We start from the raw sequence: 12,500 nt of genomic DNA, 5'->3' as shown, positions 1-12,500 counted from the left end.
TTAGTTCTGGGTTCCTTTAGTTCTGACTTCATTTAGTTCTGACTTCATTTAGATATGACTTCCTTTAGTTCTGACTTCATTTAGTTCTGACTTCATTTAGTTCTGGGTTCCTTTAGTTCTGACTTCATTTAGTTCTGACTTCATTTAGTTCTGGGTTCCTTTAGTTCTGACTTCCTTTAGTTCTTGGTTCCTTTAGTTCTGACTTCCTTTAGTTCTGACTTCCTTTAGTTCTGACTTCCTTTAGTTCTCGGTTCCTTTAGTTCTGACTTCCTTTAGTTCTTGGTTCCTTTAGTTCTGACTTCCTTTAGTTCTGACTTCCTTTAGTTCTGACTTCATTTAGTTCTGACTTCATTTAGTTCTGGGTTCCTTTAGTTCTGACTTCCTTTAGTTCTGACTTCCTTTAGTTCTGACTTCATTTAGTTCTGGGTTCCTTTAGTTCTGACTTCCTTTAGTTCTGACTTCCTTTAGTTCTGGGTTCCTTTAGTTCTGGGTTCCTTTAGTTCTGGGTTCCTTTAGTTCTGACTTCCTTTAGTTCTGACTTCCTTTAGTTCTGACATCCTTTAGTTCTGGGTTCCTTTAGTTCTGACTTCCTTTAGTTCTGACTTCATTTAGTTCTGGGTTCCTTTAGTTCTGACTTCCTTTAGTTCTGACTTCATTTAGTTCTGACTTCCTTTAGTTCTGACTTCCTTTAGTTGTGGGTTCCTTTAGTTCTGACTTCCTTTAGTTCTGGGTTCCTTTAGTTCTGACTTCATTTAGTTCTGACTTCATTTAGTTCTGACTTCCTTTAGTTCTGACTTCATTTAGTTCTGGGTTCCTTTAGTTCTGGGTTCCTTTAGTTCTGGGTTCCTTTAGTTCTGACTTCATTTAGTTCTGACTTCCTTTAGTTCTGACTTCCTTTAGTTCTGACTTCCTTTAGTTGTGGGTTCCTTTAGTTCTGGGTTCCTTTAGTTGTGGGTTCCTTTAGTTCTGACTTCCTTTAGTTGTGGGTTCCTTTAGTTCTGGGTTCCTTTAGTTGTGGGTTCCTTTAGTTCTGGGTTCCTTTAGTTGTGGGTTCCTTTAGTTCTGGATTCCTTTAGTTGTGGGTTCCTTTAGTTCTGGGTTCCTTTAGTTGTGGGTTCCTTTAGTTCTGACTTCCTTTAGTTCTGGGTTCCTTTAGTTGTGGGTTCCTTTAGTTCTGACTTCCTTTAGTTCTGACTTCCTTTAGTTCTAGGTTCCTTTAGTTCTGACTTCATTTAGTTCTGACTTCCTTTAGTTCTGACTTCATTTAGTTCTGACTTCCTTTAGTTCTGGGTTCCTTTAGTTCTGACTTCATTTAGTTCTGGGTTCCTTTAGTTCTGACTTCATTTAGTTCTGGGTTCATTTAGTTCTGACTTCATTTAGTTGTGGGTTCCTTTAGTTCTGAGTTCATTTAGTTCTGACATCCTTTAGTTCTGACTTCCTTTAGTTCTGGGTTCCTTTAGTTCTGGGTTCCTTTAGTTCTGACTTCCTTTAGTTCTGGGTTCCTTTAGTTCTGACTTCCTTTAGTTCTGACTTCCTTTAGTTCTGACTTCCTTTAGTTCTTGGTTCCTTTAGTTCTGACTTCCTTTAGTTCTGACTTCCTTTAGTTCTGACTTCCTTTAGTTCTGACTTCCTTTAGTTCTGACTTCCTTTAGTTCTGGGTTCCTTTAGTTCTGACTTCATTTAGTTCTGGGTTCCTTTAGTTCTGACTTCCTTTAGTTCTGGGTTCCTTTAGTTCTGACTTCCTTTAGTTCTGACTTCCTTTAGTTCTGACTTCCTTTAGTTCTGACTTCATTTAGTTCTGGGTTCCTTTAGTTCTGACTTCCTTTAGTTCTGACTTCATTTAGTTCTGGGTTCCTTTAGTTCTGACTTCCTTTAGTTCTGGGTTCCTTTAGTTGTGGGTTCCTTTAGTTGTGGGTTCCTTTAGTTCTGACTTCCTTTAGTTCTGACTTCCTTTAGTTCTGACTTCCTTTAGTTCTGGGTTCCTTTAGTTCTGACTTCCTTTAGTTCTGGGTTCCTTTAGTTCTGACTTCCTTTAGTTCTGGGTTCCTTTAGTTCTGACTTCATTTAGTTCTGGGTTCCTTTAGTTCTGACTTCCTTTAGTTCTGACTTCCTTTAGTTCTGGGTTCCTTTAGTTCTGACTTCATTTAGTTCTGACTTCATTTAGTTCTGACTTCATTTAGTTCTGACTTCCTTTAGTTCTGAATTCCTTTAGTTCTGGGTTCCTTTAGTTCTGGGTTCCTTTAGTTCTGGGTTCCTTTAGTTCTGACTTCATTTAGTTCTGGGTTCCTTTAGTTCTGACTTCATTTAGTTCTGACTTCCTTTAGTTCTGACTTCCTTTAGTTCTGGGTTCCTTTAGTTCTGACTTCATTTAGTTCTGACTTCCTTTAGTTCTGACTTCCTTTAGTTCTGACTTCATTTAGTTCTGGGTTCCTTTAGTTCTGACTTCATTTAGTTCTGACTTCCTTTAGTTCTGACTTCCTTTAGTTCTGGGTTCCTTTAGTTCTGACTTCCTTTAGTTCTGACTTCATTTAGTTCTGGGTTCCTTTAGTTCTGACTTCATTTAGTTCTGACTTCCTTTAGTTCTGACTTCCTTTAGTTCTGGGTTCCTTTAGTTCTGGGTTCCTTTAGTTCTGACTTCATTTAGTTCTGGGTTCCTTTAGTTCTGACTTCATTTAGTTCTGACTTCCTTTAGTTCTGACTTCCTTTAGTTCTGGGTTCCTTTAGTTCTGACTTCATTTAGTTCTGACTTCCTTTAGTTCTGACTTCATTTAGTTCTGACTTCCTTTAGTTCTGACTTCATTTAGTTCTGACTTCATTTAGTTCTGACTTCATTTAGTTCTGGGTTCCTTTAGTTCTGACTTCATTTAGTTCTGACTTCCTTTAGTTCTGACTTCCTTTAGTTCTGACTTCCTTTAGTTCTGACTTCCTTTAGTTCTGGGTTCCTTTAGTTCTGACTTCCTTTAGTTCTGACTTCCTTTAGTTCTGACTTCATTTAGTTCTGACTTCATTTAGTTCTGGGTTCCTTTAGTTCTGACTTCATTTAGTTCTGACTTCCTTTAGTTCTGACTTCCTTTAGTTCTGACTTCCTTTAGTTCTGGGTTCCTTTAGTTCTGACTTCATTTAGTTCTGACTTCATTTAGTTCTGACTTCCTTTAGTTCTGACTTCCTTTAGTTCTGGGTTCCTTTAGTTCTGGGTTCCTTTAGTTCTGACTTCCTTTAGTTCTGGGTTCCTTTAGTTCTGACTTCCTTTAGTTCTGGGTTCCTTTAGTTCTGACTTCATTTAGTTCTGGGTTCCTTTAGTTCTGACTTCATTTAGTTCTGGGTTCCTTTAGTTCTGACTTCATTTAGTTCTGGGTTCCTTTAGTTCTGACTTCATTTAGTTGTGGGTTCATTTAGTTGTGGGTTCCTTTAGTTGTGGGTTCCTTTAGTTGTGGGTTCCTTTAGTTGTGGGTTCCTTTAGTTCTGGGTTCCTTTAGTTCTGACTTCCTTTAGTTCTGACTTCCTTTAGTTCTGACTTCATTTAGTTCTGGGTTCCTTTAGTTCTGACTTCATTTAGTTCTGGGTTCCTTTAGTTCTGACTTCATTTAGTTCTGGGTTCCTTTAGTTCTGACTTCCTTTAGTTCTGGGTTCCTTTAGTTCTGACTTCATTTAGTTCTGACTTCATTTAGTTCTGGGTTCCTTTAGTTCTGGGTTCCTTTAGTTCTGGGTTCCTTTAGTTCTGGGTTCCTTTAGTTCTGACTTCATTTAGTTCTGACTTCCTTTAGTTCTGACTTCCTTTAGTTCTGACTTCCTTTAGTTCTGACTTCATTTAGTTCTGGGTTCCTTTAGTTCTTGGTTCCTTTAGTTCTGACTTCCTTTAGTTCTGGGTTCCTTTAGTTCTGACTTCCTTTAGTTCTGGGTTCCTTTAGTTCTGACTTCATTTAGTTCTGACTTCATTTAGTTCTGACTTCATTTAGTTCTGGGTTCCTTTAGTTCTTGGTTCCTTTAGTTCTGACTTCCTTTAGTTCTGGGTTCCTTTAGTTCTGACTTCCTTTAGTTCTGACTTCCTTTAGTTCTGGGTTCCTTTAGTTCTGACTTCCTTTAGTTCTGACTTCCTTTAGTTCTGACTTCCTTTAGTTCTGGGTTCCTTTAGTTCTGACTTCCTTTAGTTCTGACTTCCTTTAGTTCTGACTTCCTTTAGTTCTGGGTTCCTTTAGTTCTGACTTCCTTTAGTTCTGGGTTCATTTAGTTCTGACTTCCTTTAGTTCTGACTTCCTTTAGTTCTGACTTCATTTAGTTGTGGGTTCCTTTAATTGTGGGTTCCTTTAGTTGTGGGTTCCTTTAGTTGTGGGTTCCTTTAGTTGTGGGTGCCGTCAGCTCTGCCATTCAGGGAGTCCTCTCCTCCAGACTAGTTACAGGTCCAGATGGTCTATAACACCCCTCTCACCCTTCTACCTCCCTCCTTTCTCTCCCCCATCTCAATCTCCTTCTACAGGAAGTTAGGGAATCTCTGCTGGCCAGCTGCCAAGAGGAAGCCCCAAGTGGCCTTGTCGGCCCACCCCGGCCCCCTCTCCCACCCCCACCGACCATTCCTCCCCTGGCTTGCAGAGTGACGCGTGTCCCTGTCTCTCTCTGGCATGAGACAAACGCTGCCTGTATTTATGTCCTCTGACCACTCAGGAGACAGCAGAGCACCAGGCAGCCAGCTGGACAGTCTCTCTCTGGCAGCTAGCTGGACAGTCTCTCTCTGGCAGCTAGCTGGACAGTCTCTCTCTGGCAGCTAGCTGGACAGTCTCTCTCTGGCAGCTAGCTGGACAGTCTCTCTCTGGCAGCTAGCTGGACAGTCTCTCTCTGGCAGCCAGCTGGACAGTCTCTCTCTGGCAGCCAGCTGGACAGTCTCTCTCTGGCAGCCAGCTGGACAGTCTCTCTCTGGCAGCTAGCTGGACAGTCTCTCTCTGGCATGAGACAAACCATGCCTGTATTCATGTCCTCTGACCACTCAGGAGACAGCAGAGCACCAGGCAGCCAGCTGGACAGTCTCTCTCTGGCAGCTAGCTGGACAGTCTCTCTCTGGCAGCTAGCTGGACAGTCTCTCTCTGGCAGCTAGCTGGACAGTCTCTCTCTGGCAGCTAGCTGGACAGTCTCTCTCTGGCAGCTAGCTGGACAGTCTCTCTCTGGCAGCCAGCTGGACAGTCTCTCTCTGGCAGCCAGCTGGACAGTCTCTCTCTGGCAGCCAGCTGGACAGTCTCTCTCTGGCAGCTAGCTGGACAGTCTCTCTCTGGCATGAGACAAACCATGCCTGTATTCATGTCCTCTGACCACTCAGGAGACAGCAGAGCTCCAGGCAGCTAGCTGGACAGTCTCTCTCTGGCAGCTAGCTGGACAGTCTCTCTCTGGCAGCCAGCTGGACAGTCTCTCTCTGGCAGCTAGCTGGACAGTCTCTCTCTGGCAGCCCGCTGGACAGTCTCTCTCTGGCAGCTAGCTGGACAGTCTCTCTCTGGCAGCTAGCTGGACAGTCTCTCTCTGGCAGCCAGCTGGACAGTCTCTCTCTGGCAGCTAGCTGGACAGTCTCTCTCTGGCATGAGACAAACCATGCCTGTATTCATGTCCTCTGACCACTCAGGAGACAGCAGAGCTCCAGGCAGCCAGCTGGACAGTCTCTCTCTGGCAGCTAGCTGGACAGTCTCTCTCTGGCAGCTAGCTGGACAGTCTCTCTCTGGCAGCTAGCTGGACAGTCTCTCTCTGGCAGCCAGCTGGACAGTCTCTCTCTGGCAGCTAGCTGGACAGTCTCTCTCTGGCATGAGACAAACCCTGCCTGTATTTATGTCCTCTGACCACTCAGGAGACAGCAGAGCACCAGGCAGCCAGCTGGACAGTCTCTCTCTGGCAGCTAGCTGGACAGTCTCTCTCTGGCAGCTAGCTGGACAGTCTCTCTCTGGCAGCCAGCTGGACAGTCTCTCTCTGGCAGCTAGCTGGACAGTCTCTCTCTGGCATGAGACAAACCATGCCTGTATTCATGTCCTCTGACCACTCAGGAGACAGCAGAGCTCCAGGCAGCCAGCTGGACAGTCTCTCTCTGTGTCTTCTCCCTTCCCTGACCCATGTGATCAACATCCTCTCCGGCTCCTCCCACTCACAGACCACAATGCCTTTCTGGACTGAAAAGACCGCCTGGTCAGTGTCGCTCTGCGCAAGACTTACCAACCTCAGCACAGCTCTCTCTCTCTACCCCCTCTTTCTTTACCCTCTCTCTCTTCTCTCTCTCTCTCTCTCTCTCTCTCTCTGTCTCTCTCTCTCTCTACCCCCTCTTTCTTTAGACTCTCTCTTCTCTCTCTCTCTTCTCTCTCTCTCTCTCTCTCTCTCTCTCTCCCTCTTTCTTTAGACTCTCTCTTCTCTCTCTCTCTCTCTCTTTCTCTCTGTCTCTCTCTCTCTCTACCCCCTCTTTCTTTAGACTCTCTCTTCTCTCTCTCTCTTCTCTCTCTCTCTCTCTTTCTCTCTCTCTCTCTATTACTTATTCCCTCTATCTCTTCTCTCTCCCTCTCTCTCTTCTCTCTTCCTCTCTCTCTTCTCTCTCCCTCTCTCTCTTTCTCTCTCTCTCTCTATTACTTCCTCCCTCTATCTCTTCTCTCTCTCTCTCTCTCTCTCCCTCTCTCTTTCTCTCTCTCTATTGCTTCGTACCTCTATCTCTCTCTCTCCCCCTCTCTCTCTTCTCTCTCCCTCTCTCTCTTCTCTCTCCCTCTCTCTTTCTCTCTCTCTCTATTGCTTCATCCCTCTATCTCTCTCTCTCCCCCTCTCTCTCTTCTCTCTCCCTCTCTCTCTTCTCTCTCTCTCTCTCTCTCTCTCTCTCCCCTCTCTCTCTTCTCTCTCTCTCTACCCCCTCTTTCTTTACCCTCTCTCTCTTCTCTCTCTTCTCTCTCTCTCAATTCAATTTCAATTTAAGGGTTTTATTGGAAAGGGAGACGTGTTAACGTTGCCAAAGCAAGTGAAATAGATAATAAACCAAAGTGAAATAAACAATAAAAATGAACAGTAAACATTCACTTCACAGAAGTTCAAAAGGATAAAGTATTTCAAATGTCATATTATGTCTTTATACGGTGTTGTAATGATGTGCAAATAGTTAATAATGGTGTTTGTTCTTCACTGGTTGCCCTTTTCTCGTGGCAACAGGTCACAAATCTTGCTGCTGTGATGGCACACTGTGGTATTTCACCCAGTAGATATGGGAGTTTCTCAAAATCAGGTTTGTTTTCGAATTCTTTGTAGATCTGTGTAATCTGAGGGAAATGTATGTCTCTAATATGGTCATACATTGGGCAGGAGGTTAGGAAGTGCAGCTCAGTTTCACCTCATTTTGTGGGCAGTGAGCACATAGCCTGTCTTCTCTTGAGAGCCATGTCTGCCTACGGCGGCCTTTCTCAATAGCAAGGCTATGCTCACTGAGTCTGTACATAGTCAAAGCTTTCCTTAATTTTGGGTCAGTCACAGTGGTCAGGTACTCTCTGTTTAGGGCCAAATAGCATTCTAGTTTGCTCTGTTTTTTTGTTAATTCTTTCCAATGTGACAAGTAATTATCTTTTTGTTTTCTCATGATTTGGTTGGGTCTAATTGTGCTGCTGTCCTGGGGCTCTGTGGGGTGTGTTTGTGTTTGTGAACAGAGCCCCAGGACCAGCTTGCTTAGGGGACTCTTCTCCAGGTTCCTCTCTCTGTAGGTGATGGCTTTGTTATGGAAGGTTTGGGAATCGCTTCCTTTCAGGTGGTTGTAGAATTTAACGGCTCTTTTCTGGATTTTAATAATTAGTGGGTATCGGCCTTATTCTGCTCTGCATTATTGGGTGTTTTATGTTGTAAACTGGATATTTTTGCAGAATTCTGCATGTAGAGTCTCAGTTTGGTGTTTGTGTCATTTTGTGAATTATTGATTGGTGAGCGGACCCCAGACCTCACAACCATAAAGGGCATTGGGCTCTATGACTGATTCAAGTATTTTTAGCCAAATCCTAATTGGTATGTTGAAATTTATGTTTCTTTTGATGGCATAGAATGCCCTTCTTGCCTTGTCTCTCAGATCGTTCACAGCTTTGTGGAAGTTACCTGTGGCGCTGATGTTTAGGCCAAGGTATGTATCGTTTTTTGTGTGCTCTAGGGCAACAGTGTCTAGATGGAATTTGTATTTGTGGTCCTGGCGACTGGACCTTTTTTGGAACACCATTATTTTGGTCTTACTGAGATTTACTGTCAGGGCCCAGGTCTGTCAGGGTCCAGGTCTGTCAGGGCCCAGGTCTGTCAGGGCCCAGGTCTGTCAGGGCCCAGAATCTATCTAGGTGCTGCTGTAGGCCCTCCTTGGTTGGTGACAGAAGTACCAGATCATCACCAAACAGTAGACATTTGACTTCAAATTCTAGACTTCAGATTCACTCCCTCTACCCCCTCCCTCTAATGCTCTCTCTACCCCCCCTCTAACTCTTTCTCTACCCCCCCCCCTCTAACTCTCTCTACACCCCCTTAACTCTCTCTCTATCCCCCCCTCTAACTCTTTCTCTACCCCCCCCCTTAACTCTCTCTCTACCCCCCTAAACTCTTTCTCTACCCCCTCTAACTCTCTCTCTACCCCCCTCTTAACTCTCTCTCTATCCCCCTCTAACTCTTTCTCTACCCCCCTCTAACTCTCTCTCTACCCCCCTTAACTCTCTCTCTACCCCCATAACTCTCTCTCTACCCCCCTCTAACTCTCTCTCTACCCCCTCTAACTCTCTCTCTACCCCCCTCTAACTCTCTCTACCCCCCCTCTAACTCTTTCTCTACCCCCCTCTAACTCTCTCTCTACCCCCCTTAACTCTCTCTCTACCCCCCTCTAACTCTCTCTCTACCCCCCTTAACTCTCTCTCTACCCCCTCCCTCTAATGCTCTCTCTACCCCCCTTAACCCTCTCTCTACCCCCCTTAACTCTCTCTCTGTGTGTCTCCGTGTGTCTCCTGGGGTTGAGTGGGACGTGGAGCTGGTTGATGAGAGACAGCCCTCAGCAGCCTGCTGTACTGTTAGTGAGTAGGTGTGAGAACCACAACAACCCCCCCATCCCAGTCAGTCAGTCCATCTGGTTTTCATTAGCTTGTTGCTACGCAGGAAAAAACACTTCTTTTGTTGTCCATGCAGCCAATCAGGAAGTGATTTTGGGGCAGTAGCTTCCTGTTTCCCTGCGTTCCCCCGGACATTAGGCTCCGCCCAGCTCCTCTAGCCCAACAGTTAATATATAACATGCTGCTTTAGAACACAGACAGGAAGGGGACAGTCCTGTGTGTAGGACATAGAGGACAGGAGGGGGGACAGTCCTGTCTGTAGGACACAGAGGACAGGAGGGGGAACAGTCCTGTCTGTAGGACATAGAGGACAGGAAGGGGAACAGTCCTGTCTGTAGGACATAGAGGACAGGAGGGGGACAGTCCTGTCTGTAGGACATAGAGGACACGAGGGGGGACAGTCCTGTCTGTAGGACACAGAGGACAGGAGGGGGGACAGTCCTGTCTGTAGGACATAGAGGACAGGAGGGGGACAGTCCTGTCTGTAGGACACAGAGGACAGGAGGGGGGACAGTCCTGTCTGTAGGACACAGAGGACAGGAGGGGGACAGTCCTCTCTGTAGGACACAGAGGACAGGAGGGGGAACAGTCCTGTCTGTAGGACACAGAGGACAGGAGGGGGGACAGTCCTGTCTGTAGGACACAGAGGACAGGAGGGGGAACAGTCCTGTCTGTAGGACACAGAGGACAGGAGGGGGAACAGTCCTGTCTGTAGGACACAGAGGACAGGAAGGGGACAGTCCTCTCTGTAGGACACAGAGGACAGGAAGGGGAACAGTCCTGTCTGTAGGACACAGAGGACAGGAGGGGGAACAGTCCTGTCTGTAGGACACAGAGGACAGGAAGGGGACAGTCCTGTCTGTAGGACACAGAGGACAGGAGGGGGACACTCCTCTCTGTAGGACACAGAGGACAGGAAGGGGACAGTCCTGTCTGTAGGACACAGAGGACAGGAAGGGGACAGTCCTGTCTGTAGGACACAGAGGACAGGAGGGGGGACAGTCCTGTCTGTAGGACACAGAGGACAGGAGGGGGGACAGTCCTGTCTGTGGGACACAGAGGACAGGAGGGGGAACTGTCCTGTCTGTAGGACACAGAGGACAGGAGGGGGGACAGTCCTGTCTGTAGGACACAGAGGACAGGAGGGGGAACAGTCCTGTCTGTAGGACATAGAGGACAGGAGGGGGGACAGTCCTGTCTGTAGGACATAGAGGACAGGAGGGGGGACAGTCCTGTCTGTAGGACATAGAGGACAGGAGGGGGAACAGTCCTGTCTGTAGGACACAGAGGACAGGAGGGGAAACAGTCCTGTCTGTAGGACACAGAGGACAGGAGGGGGAACAGTCCTGTCTGTAGGACACAGAGGACAGGAGGGGGAACAGTCTTGTCTGTAGGACACAGAGGACAGGAGGGGGGACAGTCCTGTCTGTAGGACATAGAGGACACGAGGGGGGACAGTCCTGTCTGTAGGACACAGAGGACAGGAGGGGGACAGTCCTGTCTGTAGGACATAGAGGACAGGAGGGGGACAGTCCTGTCTGTAGGACACAGAGGACAGGAGGGGGGACAGTCCTGTCTGTAGGACACAGAGGACAGGAGGGGGGACAGTCCTCTCTGTAGGACACAGAGGACAGGAGGGGGAACAGTCCTGTCTGTAGGACACAGAGGACAGGAGGGGGGACAGTCCTGTCTGTAGGACACAGAGGACAGGAGGGGGAACAGTCCTGTCTGTAGGACACAGAGGACAGGAGGGGGAACAGTCCTGTCTGTAGGACACAGAGGACAGGAGGGGGAACAGTCCTGTCTGTAGGACACAGAGGACAGGAAGGGGACAGTCCTCTCTGTAGGACACAGAGGACAGGAAGGGGAACAGTCCTGTCTGTAGGACACAGAGGACAGGAGGGGGAACAGTCCTGTCTGTAGGACACAGAGGACAGGAAGGGGACAGTCCTGTCTGTAGGACACAGAGGACAGGAGGGGGACACTCCTCTCTGTAGGACACAGAGGACAGGAAGGGGACAGTCCTGTCTGTAGGACACAGAGGACAGGAAGGGGACAGTCCTGTCTGTAGGACACAGAGGACAGGAGGGGGGACAGTCCTGTCTGTAGGACACAGAGGACAGGAGGGGGGACAGTCCTGTCTGTGGGACACAGAGGACAGGAGGGGGAACTGTCCTGTCTGTAGGACACAGAGGACAGGAGGGGGGACAGTCCTGTCTGTAGGACACAGAGGACAGGAGGGGGAACAGTCCTGTCTGTAGGACATAGAGGACAGGAGGGGGGACAGTCCTGTCTGTAGGACATAGAGGACAGGAGGGGGGACAGTCCTGTCTGTAGGACATAGAGGACAGGAGGGGGAACAGTCCTGTCTGTAGGACACAGAGGACAGGAGGGGAAACAGTCCTGTCTGTAGGACACAGAGGACAGGAGGGGGAACAGTCCTGTCTGTAGGACACAGAGGACAGGAGGGGGAACAGTCTTGTCTGTAGGACACAGAGGACAGGAGGGGGAACAGTCCTGTCTGTAGGACATAGAGGACAGGAGGGGGAACAGTCTTGTCTGTAGGACACAGAGGACAGGAGGGGGAACAGTCCTGTCTGTAGGACACAGAGGACAGGAGGGGGAACAGTCCTGTCTGTAGGACACAGAGGACAGGAGGGGGAACAGTCTTGTCTGTAGGACACAGAGGAAACAGTCCTGTCTGTAGGACACAGAGGACAGGAGGGGGAACAGTCCTGTCTGTAGGACACAGAGGACAGTCCTGTCTGTAGGACACAGAGGACAGTCCTGTCTGTAGGACACAGAGATGTTCAACTCTGAAACCATCTGTGATGCGATCTCTCCGGCCAAATGCAGCAGGTGGTGCTGTGCGATTAACCACCGAAATGACTGTTATTTTTCTTTTTTTTTAACAACTAATTGACCATCAAGGGTTAAATGACTTATATTACCATTCTTTCACTTTTTTTCTGTGGTTTCAATTAATTTATTTTACCTTTAGTTAAGAACAAATTCTTATTTTCAATGACAGCCTAGGAACAGTGGGTTAACTACCTGTTCAGGGGCAGAACGACAGACTTGTACCTTGTCAACTCGGGGATTCGAACTTGCAACCTTTCGGTTACTAGTCCAACGCTCTAACCACTAGGCTTCCCTGCCGCCCCACATTGCTCAGTTTCTCTAGAGATAAATCAGATCCAGCCTGAACTGTGTGATGTAGTAGGGAGTTGTAGTTTCCAACAGGCCAATATTCTACATAGTTTCGTGCAGAAAACGTGGTGATGAACTACAACGCCCATAATCCATTGCGAACCTACTTGTCCGGTCTGTGTGTTTCGTTTAGGCCTGTTCTGTTCGGGTGGTTTGGGCCAGACACAGAGAGACAGACACAGAACAGCTCATGACAGAGAGGAAGAGAGAGCAGTTGGTATCTCTACCTGAAAA

General features: G+C 47.4%; 1 protein-coding gene and 1 long non-coding RNA gene across 45 annotated transcripts in view; one reads left to right on the top strand and one right to left on the bottom strand.

The window, feature by feature from the left end:
• The window catches only part of rasa3 (RAS p21 protein activator 3), a 156,429-nt gene that overhangs the window by 137,444 nt on the left and 6,485 nt on the right, over positions 1–12,500 (bottom strand). The window lies entirely within an intron of this gene.
• LOC127928881 (uncharacterized) overlaps positions 12,371–12,500 on the top strand; it is a 3,301-nt gene continuing 3,171 nt past the window's right edge. For all 42 annotated transcript variants that reach the window (XR_008132632.1, XR_008132613.1, XR_008132597.1 and 39 more), the window contains exon 1: positions 12,371–12,500. This exon is cut by the window's right edge. This is a non-coding gene — a long non-coding RNA (uncharacterized LOC127928881).

The sequence above is a fragment of the Oncorhynchus keta genome, unplaced genomic scaffold, assembly GCF_023373465.1.
Source record: "Oncorhynchus keta strain PuntledgeMale-10-30-2019 unplaced genomic scaffold, Oket_V2 Un_scaffold_4369_pilon_pilon, whole genome shotgun sequence".
NCBI lineage: Eukaryota > Metazoa > Chordata > Actinopteri > Salmoniformes > Salmonidae > Oncorhynchus > Oncorhynchus keta.
The sequence above is the reverse complement of the archived record's forward strand: the minus strand, read 5'-3'. Positions and strand labels throughout refer to the sequence as shown.